The 15,861-nt window shown below is 42.3% G+C and overlaps 11 pseudogenes; all 11 read left to right on the top strand.

Moving 5' to 3' along the window:
- The first annotated feature begins 10,079 nt into the window (after positions 1 to 10,079).
- On the top strand, positions 10,080 to 10,198 carry LOC120992814 (annotated as a pseudogene).
- A 902-nt stretch (positions 10,199 to 11,100) lies between these two features.
- Positions 11,101 to 11,220, top strand: LOC120992862 (annotated as a pseudogene).
- Positions 11,221 to 11,265: 45 nt separating this feature from the next.
- On the top strand, positions 11,266 to 11,384 carry LOC120992866 (annotated as a pseudogene).
- A 230-nt stretch (positions 11,385 to 11,614) lies between these two features.
- Positions 11,615 to 11,733, top strand: LOC120992888 (annotated as a pseudogene).
- A 232-nt stretch (positions 11,734 to 11,965) lies between these two features.
- Positions 11,966 to 12,084, top strand: LOC120992863 (annotated as a pseudogene).
- Positions 12,085 to 12,480: 396 nt separating this feature from the next.
- Positions 12,481 to 12,599, top strand: LOC120992749 (annotated as a pseudogene).
- Positions 12,600 to 12,819: 220 nt separating this feature from the next.
- On the top strand, positions 12,820 to 12,938 carry LOC120992768 (annotated as a pseudogene).
- Positions 12,939 to 13,510: 572 nt separating this feature from the next.
- LOC120992807 lies at positions 13,511 to 13,629 on the top strand (annotated as a pseudogene).
- Positions 13,630 to 14,024: 395 nt separating this feature from the next.
- LOC120992886 lies at positions 14,025 to 14,143 on the top strand (annotated as a pseudogene).
- Positions 14,144 to 14,890: 747 nt separating this feature from the next.
- On the top strand, positions 14,891 to 15,009 carry LOC120992748 (annotated as a pseudogene).
- A 220-nt stretch (positions 15,010 to 15,229) lies between these two features.
- Positions 15,230 to 15,348, top strand: LOC120992767 (annotated as a pseudogene).
- The last annotated feature ends 513 nt before the right edge of the window (positions 15,349 to 15,861 follow it).

Here is a 15,861-nt window from a genome sequence, read left to right as displayed (position 1 = left end):
CCAACCTTATCCGGGTGGGATCTGTGAAAAGCCCTCACCAGTCGGCTGGCACTGACATCCAGCGCCGGAACCCACATCCTCTCCTCAGAGCCGTATCCCCTCCAGTGTACCAGGTACTGAAGGGAACCCCGAAGAACTCTAGAGTCGAGAACCCTGGAGATCTCGAACTCTAAATTTCCATCGACCAGAACAGGAGGAGGGGGCAATGGCGATGGTTCCACCGGTTTCACATATTTTTTCAGTAAAGACCTGTAGAACACATCATGGATCCTCCAAGTCTGCGGAAGATCCAGCCAAAATGCTACTGGATTGATCACCGCAGATATTTTGTATGGACCAATAAATCTTGGACCCAGTTTCCAAGATGGCACTCTCAGTTTAATATTTTTAGTGGACAACCACACCAGATCACCCACAAACAGGTCCGGACCAGTCACACGTCTTTTGTCAGCCATTCGCTTATACCTCTCACCCATCTTCTCCAACTTCACTTGGATCCTCCGCCAGATAGAAGACAAGGCAGAAGAAAATCTCTCCTCCTCTGGCATCCCAGAGGAACTAGTCCCAGAAAAGGTACCAAACTGAGGATGAAAACCGTATGCGCCAAAAAATGGCGACTTACCCGTGGACTCCTGCCTACGGTTATTCAAAGCAAATTCTGCTAGGAACAAGAATGAGGACCAGTCCTCCTGATTCTCAGCCACAAAGCACCTCAAGTAGGTCTCCAGGTTTTGATTAGTACGCTCTGTCTGTCCATTCGACTGCGGATGAAAAGCCGAAAAGAACGAAAGTTGAATGCCCAGCCGAGAGCAGAACGCCCTCCAAAACCTGGAGACAAACTGTGTGCCCCTATCAGAGACCACATCCGAAGGAATACCATGCAATTTCACAATATTATCAACAAAAATCTGCGCAAGAGTCTTGGCATTAGGCAGACTAGTTAATGATATAAAGTGGGCCATTTTACTAAAACTGTCAACTACCACCAAAATTACTGTTCTCCCGGAGGAACTCGGCAGATCCGTAATAAAGTCCATAGACAAGTGCGTCCAAGGACGAGACGGAATAGACAAAGGAAGAAGTGAACCAGCCGGGCGAGTATGAGAAACCTTTGACTGAGCACAGGTTTCACAAGCTGCCACGTAATCCTCAATGCTCTTATGTAACCCTGGCCACCAGAACCTCCGGGACACCAGGTCACAGGTGGACTTACCACCAGGATGTCCAGCAAGGACAGTATCGTGATGTTCCTTGAATACCTTGTATCGCAGACCTTCAGGAACAAACAACCTCCCTGGGGGACAAGAACCAGGAGCCCCCTCCTGGGCTCCCAACACCTCCATCTCCAATTCGGGGTACAGAGCGGAGACCACCACCACATCAGCCAAAATCGGAGCAGGATCCTCTGAATCACCTCCCCCAGGAAAGCTGCAAGACAAGGCATCTGCCTTGACGTTCTTAACCCCTGGGCGAAAGGTAACCACAAAATTGAACCTGGTAAAAGACAGTGACCATCTGGCCTGTCTAGGGTTCAGACGCTTGGCAGATTGCAAGTAAGCCAAATTCTTATGAGGCCAGCAACTCTCTATCTCCTACATCATAATTATTCTCGGCGACCGAGAGCTTCTTGGAGAGAAAAGCACACGGGACCCATTTGCCAGGAGATGAACCCTGCGACAGCACCGCTCCAACCCCCACTTCTGATGCATCAACCTCCACCACGAATGGCTGAGACACATCAGGCTGCACCAGAATGGGAGCAGACGCAAAACACTCCTTAATAGCCGAAAAGGCCTGCAATGCCTCATCCGACCAGACAGAGACGTCGGCGCCCTTCTTAGTCATATCAGTGAGAGGTCTTACAATGGTAGAATAGTTTGAAAAAAAATTTCTAGAATAATTAGTAAACCCCAAAAACCGCATCAAAGCTTTCTGATTCTCTGGTCAGTCCCATTCCAGAACCGCCCGGACCTTTTCAGGGTCCATACGAAAACCAGAGTCAGAAAGCAGATATCCCAAAAACGGAAGCTCCTGCACCGAAAACACACATTTCTCCGATTTGGCATATAATTTATTCTCCCGAAGGATCGTCAAAACCTGTCTCACATGATCCTGATGGGTCTTCAGATCAGGAGAGTAAATTAAAATGTCATCCAAGAAAACCACCACGAACCTCCCCACCAAATGATGGAAAATGTCATTGACGAATTGCTGAAATACCGCTGGCGCGTTCGTCAACCCAAAAGGCATAACCAGATTCTCAAAATGACCCTCGTGCGTATTGAAGGCAGTTTTCCACTCATCCCCTTCCTTGATTCTGATCAGATTGTAGGCCCCTCTCAAATCCAACTTGGAGAACACCTTGGCTCCAACAATCTGATCAAAAAGGTCGGAGATCAAAGGTAGGGGATACGGATCCCGGACTGTAATACGGTTCAATTCCCGGAAATCCAAACAAGGTCTCAGCGATCCATCCTTCTTTTTTACATAGAACAAACCTACTGCCACCGGAGACTTAGATGGCCTAATATGACCTTTTTCCAAACTCTCGGCCATATACTTCCGCATGACCTCTCTTTCGGGTTGAGAAAGATTGTAAAGCCGAGACTTTGGCAACTTAGCCCCTGGGATGAGATTAACTGGACAATCATAGTCACGATGAGGGGGCAATTCCTGAGCCCCACCCTCCGAAAAGACATCCGCAAAATCTGAGAGATACTGAGGTAAAGCCGTAGTGGACACACCAGAGAGAGAGGTGCCAAGACAATTATCCGAACAAAATTCACTCCAACCAATGATTTGTCTTGCTTGCCAATCTATAATTGGGTTATGTTTAGTCAACCATGGTAACCCCAAAACTATAGGAGCCGGCAAATCCTTCATGACAAAACAAGACATAATCTCAACATGTGAATCACCCACCCTTAAGTGAATACCATGAGCAATATGAGTGAGACTCCTTTGAGAAAGAGGGGAAGAATCAATTGCAAAAACCGGAATCTCTCTTTCTAAAGTGCATGTACTTAGGCCCAGATTTTGAAGAAAAAGAAAGTCAATAAGGTTTACCCCAGCACCACAGTCAAGGAATACTTCAACAAAAAATTCTCTTGAGTCTAGCGCCACCATAGCTGCAGGCATCTTACTGAGCTTCATCTGTATGAAATTCAACGACTCTATGAATCTAATTTTTAAAATCAGTCAGGGTACTGCACATTAACCGTCCGCCTTGGTTTATAATGTAAATTTTAAATTTTTCGTTGATCAGCTCCTGTATAACAAAATAAGCGTCGTAACGACCAGCATTCCGTGCTATGAACGTGTAGCCGGAAAATTTTCCGTCAATAAAAAAGCGTACAAAATCGCTCATACAGGATTTACAGCTAAATTGCCAGGGATTAGGGCCGTATAATGTAGTCGCGTAAATGTAATTGGGTATATGTATACCTGTTTCCTGCATGCACTCAAAGTGTGCCTGTTGGTCGTCGTGCGTCTGCCCTAGTTCCGTCTGTTGTACGTCATAGGGCGAATCTGGCATCTCAAATGTGATGCGCCTTTTAAAAGATGTTGCATCTTGTGTGTTGAACGCCGACGATATGTCGCAAAAATCTGTAACATCATTTATTACGCGTGTCCGGCTGCTTTGCATTTGTTTGTCGTTTCTCTTTATCAGAACAAAATTTAGCGCTTTCTTTTCTTTCGGCTAAAATTTAAAAGAGATAACATTAAGCTCTAACTATTAAGAATTTCAAACATAGTAATTAAGTTATATAGGTAGATAGATTGATACAGTAGATGGAAAGTTCTATAGCTAGGATAGATACACTCACCTAAAGAATTATTAGGAACACCATACTAATACAGTGTTGGACCCCATTTTCACTTCAGAACTGCCTTAATTCAACAAGATGCTGATAGCATTCTTTAGAAATGTTGGCCCATATTGATAGGATAGCATCTTGCAGTTGATGGAGATTTGAGGGATGCACATCCAGGGCGCGAAGCTCCCGTTCCACCACATCCCAAAGATGCTCTATTGGGTTGAGATCTGGTGACTGTGGGGGCCATTTTAGTACAGTGAACTCATTGTCATGTTCAAGAAACCAATTTGAAATGATTCGAGCTTTGTGACATGGTGCATTATCCTGCTGGAAGTAGCCATCAGAGGATGGATACATGTTCTCATTCTGTTTACGCCAAATTCGGACTCTACCATTTGAATGTCTCAACAGAAATCGAGACTCATCAGAGCAGGCAACATTTTTCCAGTCTTCAACAGTCCAATTTTGGTGAGCTCGTGCATATTGTAGCCTCTTTTTCCTATTTGTAGTGGAGATGAGTGGTACCCGGTGGGGTCTTCTGCTGTTTTAGCCCATTCGCCTCAAGGTTGTGCGTGTTGTGGCTTCACAAATGCTTTGCTGCATACCTTGGTTGTAACGAGTGGTTATTTCAGTCAACGTTGCTCTTCTATCAGCTTGAATCAGTCGGCCCATTCTTCTCTGACCTCTAGCATCCACAAGGCATTTTTGCCCACAGGACTGCCACATACTGGATGTTTTTCCCTTTTCACACCATTCTTTGTAAACCCTAGAAATGGTTGTGCGTGAAAATCCCAGTAACTGAGCAGATTGTGAAATACTCAGACCGGCCCGTCTGGCACCAACAACCATGCCATGCTCAAAATTGCTTAAATCACCTTTCTTTCCCATTCTGACATTCAGTTTGGAGTTCAGGAGATTGTCTTGACCAGGACCACACCCCTAAATGCATTGAAGCAATTGCCATGTGATTGGTTGACTAGATAATTGCATTAATGAGAAATAGAACAGGTGTTCCTAATAATTCTTTAGGTGAGTGTAGATACATATGATAGATATATACAGTAGATGGAAAGTTTTATAGATAGGATAGATAGATAGATACATAGATAAATGCATGACACACCCATGCGTAATAATTGCAGAGAAATTAGTCAAATGTTGCGTGTTATATTGCATCAATAAAGAATTTAAAACATTCATGTTAAAAATAGTAAAAAGAAGGGTAATATGCGATAAACCGTGGATGATATAATCGCCCCATAAAGTATCTTGGCAAGCTGACATCTAAAAACAATTTAAATATTGTAAATTATTGTATAAATAACAAAAATAATATACGGTCCAAATAAATGTGTGGTATGTAATGGTGCGATAATTGTTGTGAAATAACAAAATTATACATGTATGTAAAAATAGTCGGGCGTTATAAGCCGTTAATACAACCATATAGCTATTACATATTACAACCATTTTTTACACTGTGTTAGATAGATAAAGTGGATGGATAGATAGATAGATACTAGAGGAGGAGCCTCTACAACAAACATAGTGAAAGACAGGCCAGCGGGCATAAACTTGTACATGTATACACAGTGTGACCAAGATGATGTAAGATAACAGGAACATTCTCACCCGATTGTAGATCAGGATGTCTCACGAAGATGATTGGTGATGGAGACGGCCCTGTGGTGCTTGGTAATTCACACTGGAGAGGATAGGTAAGTTTGCCCCTTTAGCATAGGTGGGTGACAGGGTAGTTGACCCTAGACAGCCCTTAATTGGGGGGGCAGGGGCTAGTATCCCCTACCTATCTATACGGGGAACTTGCCCCGCAAGGAGCGTCCCCGTCCGGATACCTGGCCCTGTGGGGACAGATTCCCTAGTAGTCCCTAAAAAAATGCTCTCTACGTGTCACGTTTCAGTTCGTCACAGAATATCACCAGGGGAGATCAATGGTGGACACAGGACTATGGATGGGGCCTGTGCGACCAAGGAGGAGAAGATGGTACAAAAAAAGGGTTGATATAGGTCAAATGCCTGAAAATGTGTGTAGCCAGTCAGGCTAAAACGCACAAGACACGACCGCATCAAAAATCTATCAATAAGTATAGATGCACCAGTGGGTGCCAGCTATAATGCATAGATAGAGCCACAGGATAGTCAATCCGAGGGCAGGCTGTCAGCAGAGTGTACTCACCACTCTGTGTCTTTTAAATATACTCCGAAAGCGCCAGTTTCCCCGCTACTTCCTACTTCCGGGCACGTGACTTGGTGGGCAGGATGTCACATGTCCGGTGGAACGCAGGAGGTGAGCGTGCGTTCCAGCCGGACGCGGCCCGTGGAGCGCGGCGCCAGGGAATGACGCCGCACAGCATGTGACCGGGATCACATGACCAGGGGCTGGTCACGGGGCGCGCCGGGCCGGGGGAACCACGCCCACCGCCCAAGCGTCGAGGTGGAAGCAAAACAATGTATATGCAGGGGGCGGATTGGTTTATAGGCAGTAGAAATTGAACACACTAGTGAAATGCAGTACAATTAATCGCCAGGGGGACCCATGGTTAAGAGGATCCGTGGTAACAATTCAAGTAATTGAAATAAATGAACCAGGCTATTAGAGGCAGGTTCACATGCAAACCGGCCGTAGGAGGGGTATAACCGGCCCAGTGGGGGAAGAGAGAAATGCAAAAAATGGAACAGTTAGTGAAAACAGCTAAAATTGAGCTGTTCATTTAATCCCAAAGGGGTCATTGTTTTCAAATAGTAGATCCAGCGCAATTCTCGCTGTAGTATGGCACGATCCCAGTCCCCTCCGCGTTTGGGGGGTAGAACGCGGTCTATACCCATCACAGAGATACGGGCTTTCCCGTTGTGTTGGCTGTGAACATGGTTGGCGACAGGAGTATCTTTAGCTTTAGCTATGTCGCCAAGATGTTCGCCGATACGTCTGCGTAGCTCGCGAATAGTTTTTCCTACATATCCTCTGCCACATTCGCACGACAGAAGATAAATAACGCCACGGGTCCTGCAATTGATGAAGTGGTGTATGCGATATTCCTTTCCTATAACCGCACTACTAAAGTTTTTACCGGATTTTAAATAGGGACAGGCAATACACCCACTACATCTAAAGCATCCCTTAATGTCAGATTTGAGCCAAGTTGAGCCTGATACAGAGGGTGGGGGTGTGAATTCACTCGACACTAGTGTATCACGAAGACTGCGTCCTCGACGGTATGTGACGTGAGGGTAGTCCCCCACCACTTCTCTCAAATCTGGGTCTAGTTGGAGGATGCCCCAATTTTTTTGAAGGATACGTCTAATATCACCTGCAGCCCTATCAAAGGTCATAATGGGGCGGATGATGTTTAGAGGTGGCGTAATATGGCGATACTCTTACCTTGAAATAAGTTTTCTTGCAGAGCCTCAATGTCAAATGATTATACCCTGTGGTGATCTGCCCACATGTATATATACAAATACTGCTAGGGTTTTCTTAACATTAGCATCTGCAATAGGTGGTGGCTGTGATACAACCAATCACAATCATTTTGTTTCCTGAAAAGAGATGCTATAAAAATATGGATAGATACTGCATAGTGTTTGCCTCAGCTGTTGAAATGATACCAGTAGTTTCTGTATTAACTCTGCTATAGACAGATCCCGAGAAAATTAATACCTCTAAGGTTGACACAGCTGCTGGCCTGATACTCATGTGTGTGGTCTTGTAGGAAATGAAAAGTTTCAATCTACTGTTCGCTTGTGGACCTGTGGGAAAATGCACATTTATAGAAGAAATGTGACATTTCAGGTTTATAATTCAAATTCAGTGTGTTGACACAGCTCTCAGTTGTGTGGTGGGAGTTAAACCAAAAAGGCTTGTCCAGACATGTCATTGTCTGTAAGGCATTGATTATAAAAAAGCTTATCATTTGATAAGGACTTATAATGTGATATGAAAAATGCATGGGCATATATAATATTCATATCAAAATGATATCAAAGTGATATCAAAGCACAAAATGATATAAAGGGTATATAAAAGGCATATCAAAGTGCTATCAATGCACAAAATCGTATCAAAATGTTATAAATGGGATAAAAAGTGTTAATAAAAGCTTATCATTTGATAAGGACTTATAAAGTGATATGAAAAAAGCATGGGCATATATAAAATTCATATCAAAATGATAACAAAGTGATATCAAAGCACAAAATGATCTAAAAGGTATATAAAAGGCATCAGGTTTTTAATTCAAATTCAGTTTGTTGACTCAGTTGTCCAGTGTGGTGGGGGGTTAAACCAAAAAGGCTTGTCCAGACATGTCATTGTCTGTAAGGCATTGATTATAAAATCTTATCATTTGATAAGGACTTATAAAGTGATATGAAAAGCTTATCATTTGATATTTATATTAAGCCGTATAAAATGATATGAAAAGCATATCAAAATGGGCGGCATTTAGGCGTTGTTTGGGACAGGCGAGGGGAGAGAAATGGGTGGATCTGGGCGGGGTTAAGGCGTTTCTGGGAGGGGTTATGGTGTGAAAAAGGGGCGGGGCACCTGTCACTTTGATTTTGACGAGACATAGGTCCCTATACTACTGATACACGTATATAGAACCCCTTAATCAGTATTTTGAATAAGCAGGTATATCCCGCCCCTCAATCAGTATTTTGTAGAAACAGCTATATAGAACACCTAAATCAATATTTGGTGGAAGCAGGTATATCGCACCCCTCAATCAGTATATTGTGAAAGCAGGTATATTAAACCCCTAAATCAGTTTTTGTGGAAGCAGGTATTTGAAACCCCTCAATCTGTATTTTGTGGAAGCAGGTATATCAAACCCCTTAATCAGTATTTTGTGGAAGCAGGTATATCGCACCCCTCGATCTGTAATTTGTGGAAGCAGGTATATCGCACCCCTCAATAAATATTTTGTGGAAGCAGGTATATTGCACCCCTTAATCAGAACTTTGTGGAAGCAGGTATATTGCACCCCTCAATCACCCCTGCTTTTACAGTGTTTTGTAAAAGCAGATATATCTCACTCCTCAATCATTATTTTGTGGAAACAGGTATATAGAACACCTGAATCAATATTTGGTGGAAGCAGGTATATCGCACCCCTCAATCTGTATTTTGTGGAAGCAGGTATATCAAACCCCTTAATCAGTATTTTGTCGAAGCAGATATATCACACCTCTCGTTCTGTATTTTGTAGAAGCTGGCATATCAAATCCCTTAATCAGTATTTTGTGGAAGCAGGTATATTGCACTCCTCAATCAGTATTTTGTGGAAGCAGGTATATCAAACCCCTTAATCAGTATTTTGTGAAAGCAGGTATATTGCACTCCTCAAACAGTATTTTGTGGAGACAGGTATATAGAACTCCTTTATCAATATTTGGTGTAATCAGGTAATTCTCACCCCTTAATCAGTATTTTGTGGAAGCCGGTGTATCTCAGGCCTCAATCAATATTTGATAGAAACAGGTATATAGCACCGCTCATTTGGTATTTTGTGTAAGCACGTATACTGGATTGCAAGTGGTTTGTCAACGGTTATTCTAAGCTAAATGTACCTGCACTCGTCGGATTGCAGGAGATAAGCAGCTTAAGGCTGGGAAAGTACCAGCTTAGGAGATTGGTTGGGAATCCCTTCTTCCGTTGAATTTTATCTTACTATTATTCTTCATCAAAAAAGCACAATGGATTGCAAAGGGCTCTGTCAATGGTTATTCTAAGCTAAATGTAAGTGGACTCGTCCGATCACAGAAAATAATCAGCTTAAGCCTGGGCAAGAACCAACTTGGGAGACTGGTTGGGAATCCATTTTTCCGTTGAATTTTTTTCAGACTATTATTTTTCGTCAAAAAAGCACACCGGATTGCAAAGGGAATTGTCAACGGTTATTTTAAGCTGAATGTATCTGCACTCGTCAGATTGCAGAAGATAAGCAGCTTAAGGCTGGGCAAGTACCAGCAAGGGAGACTGGTTGGGAATCCCTTGTTCTGTTCACTTTTTTTCTTACTTTTATTTATCATAAAAAAAGCACAAGGGATTGCATTGCATTGCAGTTTGTCAACGGTTATTCTAACCTGAATGTACCAGCCCTTGTCAGATCACAGAAGATAAGCAGCTTAAGGCTTGGCAACTACCAGCTTGGGAGACTGGTTGGGAATCCCTTGTTCCATTTACTTTATTTCTTACTTTTATTTATCATAAAAAAAGCACAATGGATTGCCTTGGGGTTTGTCAACGGTTATTCTAAGCTGAATGTACCTGCACTCGTCAGATTGCAGAAGATAAACAGCTTAAGGCTTGGCAAGTACCATCTTGGGAGACTGGTTGGGAATCCCTTGTTCCGTTGACTTTTATTTATCATAAAAAAGCACAATAGATTGCATTGTGGGGTCTGTCAACGGTTGTTTTAAGCTAAATGTACTCGCACTCGTCGGATCTCAGAAGATAAGCAGCTTAAGGTTTGGCAAGTACCAGCTTGGGAAACTGGTTGGGAATCCCTTGTTTCGTTGACTTTTATTTATCATAAATAAAGAGCACAGTGGATTGCATTGAGGGGGGGCTTGTCAACGGTAATTCTAAGCTGAATGTACCTGCATTCGTCAGATCACAGAAGATAAGCAGCTTACGGCTTGGCAAGTACCAGCTTGGGAGACTGGTTGGGATTCCCTTGTTCTGTTGACTTTTATTTTTCATAAAAAAAGCACAATAGATTGCATTGGGGCTCTGTCAACGGTTATTCTAAGCTGAATGTACCTGCACTCGTCAGATCGCAGAAGATAAGCAGCTTAAGGCTTGGCAAGTACCAGCTTGGGAGACTGGTTGGGAATTTACCTTGTTCCTTTGACTTATTTTATTACTTTTATTTATCATAAAAAAAGCACAATGGATTGCATTAGGGTGTTTGTCAACAGTTATTCTAAGCTGAATGTACCTGCACTCGTCAGATTGCAGAAGATAAGCAGCTTAATGCTTGGCAAGTACCAGCTTGGGAGACTCGTTGGGAATCCCTTGTTTCGTTGACTTTTTTATTACTTTTATTTATGATAAAAAAAAGCACAATCGATTGCATTAGGGTGTTTGTCAACGGTTATTCTAAGCTGAATGTCCCTGCACTCGTCAGATCGCAGAAGATAAGGAGCTTAAGGCTTGGCAAGTACCAGCTTGAGAGACTGGTTGGGAATACCTTGTTCCGTTGACTTTGTTTATTACTTTTATTTATCATAAAAAAAGCACAATGAATTGCAGTAGGGTGTCAATGGAAAATTCTAAGCTGAATGTACCTGCACTTGTCAGATCGCAGAAGATAAGCAGCTTAAGGCTTGGCAAGTACCAGCTTGGGAGACTGTTTGGGAATCCCTTGTTCCGTTGACTTTTATTTATCATAAAAAAAGCATAATGGATTGCAGTGGGGTGTTTGTCAATGGTTATTCTAAGCTGAATGTACCTGCACTTGTCAGATCGCAGAAGATAAGCAGCTTAAGGCTTGGCAAGTACCAGCTTGGGAGTCTGGTTGGGAATCCCTTGTTCCGTTGACTTTTTTTCTTACTTTTATTTATAATAAAAAAGCACAATGGATTGCAGTAGGCTGCTTGTCAACGGTTATTCTAAGCTGAATGTACCTGCACTCGTCAGATCGCGGAAGATAAAAAGCTTAAGGCTTGGCAAGTACCAGCTTGGCAGACTGTTGGGAATCCCTTGTTCCGTTGACTTTTTTTCTTACTTTTATTTATCATAAAAAAGCACAATGGATTGCAGTAGGGTGCATGTCAACGGTTATTCTAAGCTGAATGTACCTGCACTCGTCAGATCGCAGAAGATAAGCAGCTTAAGGCTTGGCAAGTACCAGCTTGGGAGACTGGTTGGGAATCCCTTGTTCCGTTGACTTTTTTTCTTACTTTTATTTATCAGAAAAAAAGCACAATGGATTGCAGAAGGGTGCTTGTCAATGGTTATTCTAAGCTGAATGTACCTGCACTCGTCAGATCGCAGAAGATAAGCAGCTTAAGGCTTGGCAAATACCAGCTTGGGAGACTGGTTGGGAATCCATTGTTCCATTGACTTTTTTTCTTACTTTTATTTATCATAAAAAAGCACAATGGATTGCAGTAGGGTGTTTGTCAACGGTTATTCTAAGCTGAAAGTACCTGCACTCGTCAGATCGTAAAAGATAAGCAGCTTAAGGCTTGGCAAGTACCAGCTTGGGAGACTGTTTGGGAATCCCTTGTTCTGTTTACTTTTATTTATAATAAAAAAAAGCACAATGGATTGCAGTAGGGTGCTTGTCAACGGTTTTTCTAAGCTGAATGTACCTGCACTTGTCAGATCGCAGAAGATAAGCAGCTTAAGGCTTGGCAAGTACCAGCTTGGGAGTCTGGTTGGGAATCCCTTGTTCCGTTGACTTTTTTTCTTACTTTTATTTATAATAAAAAAAGCACAATGGATTGCAGTAGGCTGCTTGTCAACGGTTATTCTAAGCTGAATGTACCTGCACTCGTCAGATCGCGGAAGATAAAAAGCTTAAGGCTTGGCAAGTACCAGCTTGGCAGACTGTTGGGAATCCCTTGTTCCGTTGACTTTTTTTCTTACTTTTATTTATCATAAAAAAGCACAATGGATTGCAGTAGGGTGCATGTCAACGGTTATTCTAAGCTGAATGTATCTGCACTCGTCAGATCGCAGAAGATAAGCAGCTTAAGGCTTGGCAAGTACCAGCTTGGGAGACTGGTTGGGAATCCCTTGTTCCGTTGACTTTTTTTATTACTTTTATTTATCATAAAAAAAGCACAATGGATTGCAGTAGGGTGTTTGTCAAGGGTTATTCTATGCTGTCGTCAGATCGCAAAAGATAAGCAGCTTAAGGCTTGGCAAGTACCAGCTTGGGAGACTGGTTGGGAATCCCTTGTTCCGTTGACTTTTTTTATTACTTTTATTTATCATAAAAAAAGCACAATAGATTGCAGTAGGGTGCTTGTCAACGGTTATTCTAAGCTGAATGTACCTGCACTTGTCAGATCGCAGAAGATAAGCAGCTTAAGGCTTGGCAAGTACCAGCTTGGGAGACTGGTTGGGAATCCCTTGTTCCGTTGACTTTTTTTCATCATAAAAAAAGCACAATGGATTGCAGTAGGGTGTTTGTCAACGGTTATTCTAAGCTGCATGTACCTGCACTCGTCAATTCGCAGAAGATAAGCAGCTTAAGGCTTGGCAAATACCAGCTTGGGAGACTGGTTGGGAATCCCTTGTTCCGTTGACTTTTTTTCTTACTTTTATTTATCATAAAAAAGCACAATGGATTGCAGTAGGGTGTTTGTCAACGGTTATTCTAAGCTGAATGTACCTGCACTCGTCAGATCGCAAAAGATAAGCAGCTTAAGGCTTGGCAAGTACCAGCTTGGGAGACTGGTTAGGAATCCCTTGTTTTGTTTACTTTTTTTATTACTTTTATTTATAATAAAAAAAGCACAATGGATTGCAATAGGGTGCTTGTCAACGGTTTTTCTAAGCTGAATGTACCTGCACTTGTCAGATCGCGGAAGATAAGCAGCTTAAGGCTTGGCAAGTACCAGCTTGGGAGACTGGTTGGGAATCCCTTGTTCCGATGACTTTTTTTCTTACTTTTATTTATCATAAAAAAAGCACAATGGATTGCAGTAGGGTGCATGTCAACGGTTATTCTAAGCTGAATGTACCTGCACTCGTCAGATCGCAGAAGATAAGCAGCTTAAGGCTTGGCAAGTACCAGCTTTGGAGACTGGTTGAGAATCCCTTGTTCCGTTGACTTTTTTTCTTACTTTTTTTTATCATAAAAAAAGCACAATGGATTGCAGTAGGCTGCTTGTCAACGGTTATTCTAAGCTGAATGTACCTGCACTCGTCAGTTCGCAGAAGATAAGCAGCTTAAAGCTTGGCAAGTACCTGGTTGGGAATCCCTTGTTCCGTTGACTTTTTTTATTACTTTTATTTATCATAAAAAAAGCACAATGGATTGCAGTAGGGTGTTTGTCAACGGTTATTCTAAGCTGAATGTACCTGCACTCGTCAGATCGCGGAAGATAAAAAGCTTAAGGCTTGGCAAGTACCAGCTTGGCAGACTGTTGGGAATCCCTTGTTCCGTTGACTTTTTTTCTTACTTTTATTTATCATAAAAAAGCACAATGGATTGCAGTAGGGTGCATGTCAACGGTTATTCTAAGCTGAATGTACCTGCACTCGTCAGATCGCAGAAGATAAGCAGCTTAAGGCTTGGCAAGTACCAGCTTGGGAGACTGGTTGGGAATCCCTTGTTCCGTTGACTTTTTTTCTTACTTTTATTTATCAGAAAAAAAGCACAATGGATTGCAGAAGGGTGCTTGTCAATGGTTATTCTAAGCTGAATGTACCTGCACTCGTCAGATCGCAGAAGATAAGCAGCTTAAGGCTTGGCAAATACCAGCTTGGGAGACTGGTTGGGAATCCTCTGTTCCATTGACTTTTTTTCTTACTTTTATTTATCATAAAAAAGCACAATGGATTGCAGTAGGGTGTTTGTCAACGGTTATTCTAAGCTGAATGTATCTGCACTCGTCAGATCGCAAAAGATAAGCAGCTTAAGGCTTGGCAAGTACCAGCTTGGGAGACTGGTTAGGAATCCCTTGTTCTGTTTACTTTTATTTATAATAAAAAAAAGCACAATGGATTGCAGTAGGGTGCTTGTCAACGGTTTTTCTAAGCTGAATGTACCTGCACTTGTCAGATCGCAGAAGATAAGCAGCTTAAGGCTTGGCAAGTACCAGCTTGGGAGTCTGGTTGGGAATCCCTTGTTCCGTTGACTTTTTTTCTTACTTTTATTTATAATAAAAAAAGCACAATGGATTGCAGTAGGCTGCTTGTCAACGGTTATTCTAAGCTGAATGTACCTGCACTCGTCAGATCGCGGAAGATAAAAAGCTTAAGGCTTGGCAAGTACCAGCTTGGCAGACTGTTGGGAATCCCTTGTTCCGTTGACTTTTTTTCTTACTTTTATTTATCATAAAAAAGCACAATGGATTGCAGTAGGGTGCATGTCAACGGTTATTCTAAGCTGAATGTATCTGCACTCGTCAGATCGCAGAAGATAAGCAGCTTAAGGCTTGGCAAGTACCAGCTTGGGAGACTGGTTGGGAATCCCTTGTTCCGTTGACTTTTTTTATTACTTTTATTTATCATAAAAAAAGCACAATGGATTGCAGTAGGGTGTTTGTCAAGGGTTATTCTATGCTGTCGTCAGATCGCAAAAGATAAGCAGCTTAAGGCTTGGCAAGTACCAGCTTGGGAGACTGGTTGGGAATCCCTTGTTCCGTTGACTTTTTTTATTACTTTTATTTATCATAAAAAAAGCACAATAGATTGCAGTAGGGTGCTTGTCAACGGTTATTCTAAGCTGAATGTACCTGCACTTGTCAGATCGCAGAAGATAAGCAGCTTAAGGCTTGGCAAGTACCAGCTTGGGAGACTGGTTGGGAATCCCTTGTTCCGTTGACTTTTTTTCATCATAAAAAAAGCACAATGGATTGCAGTAGGGTGTTTGTCAACGGTTATTCTAAGCTGCATGTACCTGCACTCGTCAATTCGCAGAAGATAAGCAGCTTAAGGCTTGGCAAATACCAGCTTGGGAGACTGGTTGGGAATCCCTTGTTCCGTTGACTTTTTTTCTTACTTTTATTTATCATAAAAAAGCACAATGGATTGCAGTAGGGTGTTTGTCAACGGTTATTCTAAGCTGAATGTACCTGCACTCGTCAGATCGCAAAAGATAAGCAGCTTAAGGCTTGGCAAGTACCAGCTTGGGAGACTGGTTAGGAATCCCTTGTTCCGTTTACTTTTTTTATTACTTTTATTTATAATAAAAAAAGCACAATGGATTGCAATAGGGTGCTTGTCAACGGTTTTTCTAAGCTGAATGTACCTGCACTTGTCAGATCGCAGAAAATAAGCAGCTTAAGGCTTGGCAAGTACCAGCTTGGGAGTCTGGTTGGGAATCCCTTGTTCCGATGA

This window comes from Bufo bufo, chromosome 2 (assembly GCF_905171765.1).
Source record: "Bufo bufo chromosome 2, aBufBuf1.1, whole genome shotgun sequence".
Taxonomy (NCBI): Eukaryota; Metazoa; Chordata; class Amphibia; order Anura; family Bufonidae; genus Bufo; species Bufo bufo.
This window is presented reverse-complemented; position numbering and strand designations above follow the sequence as displayed.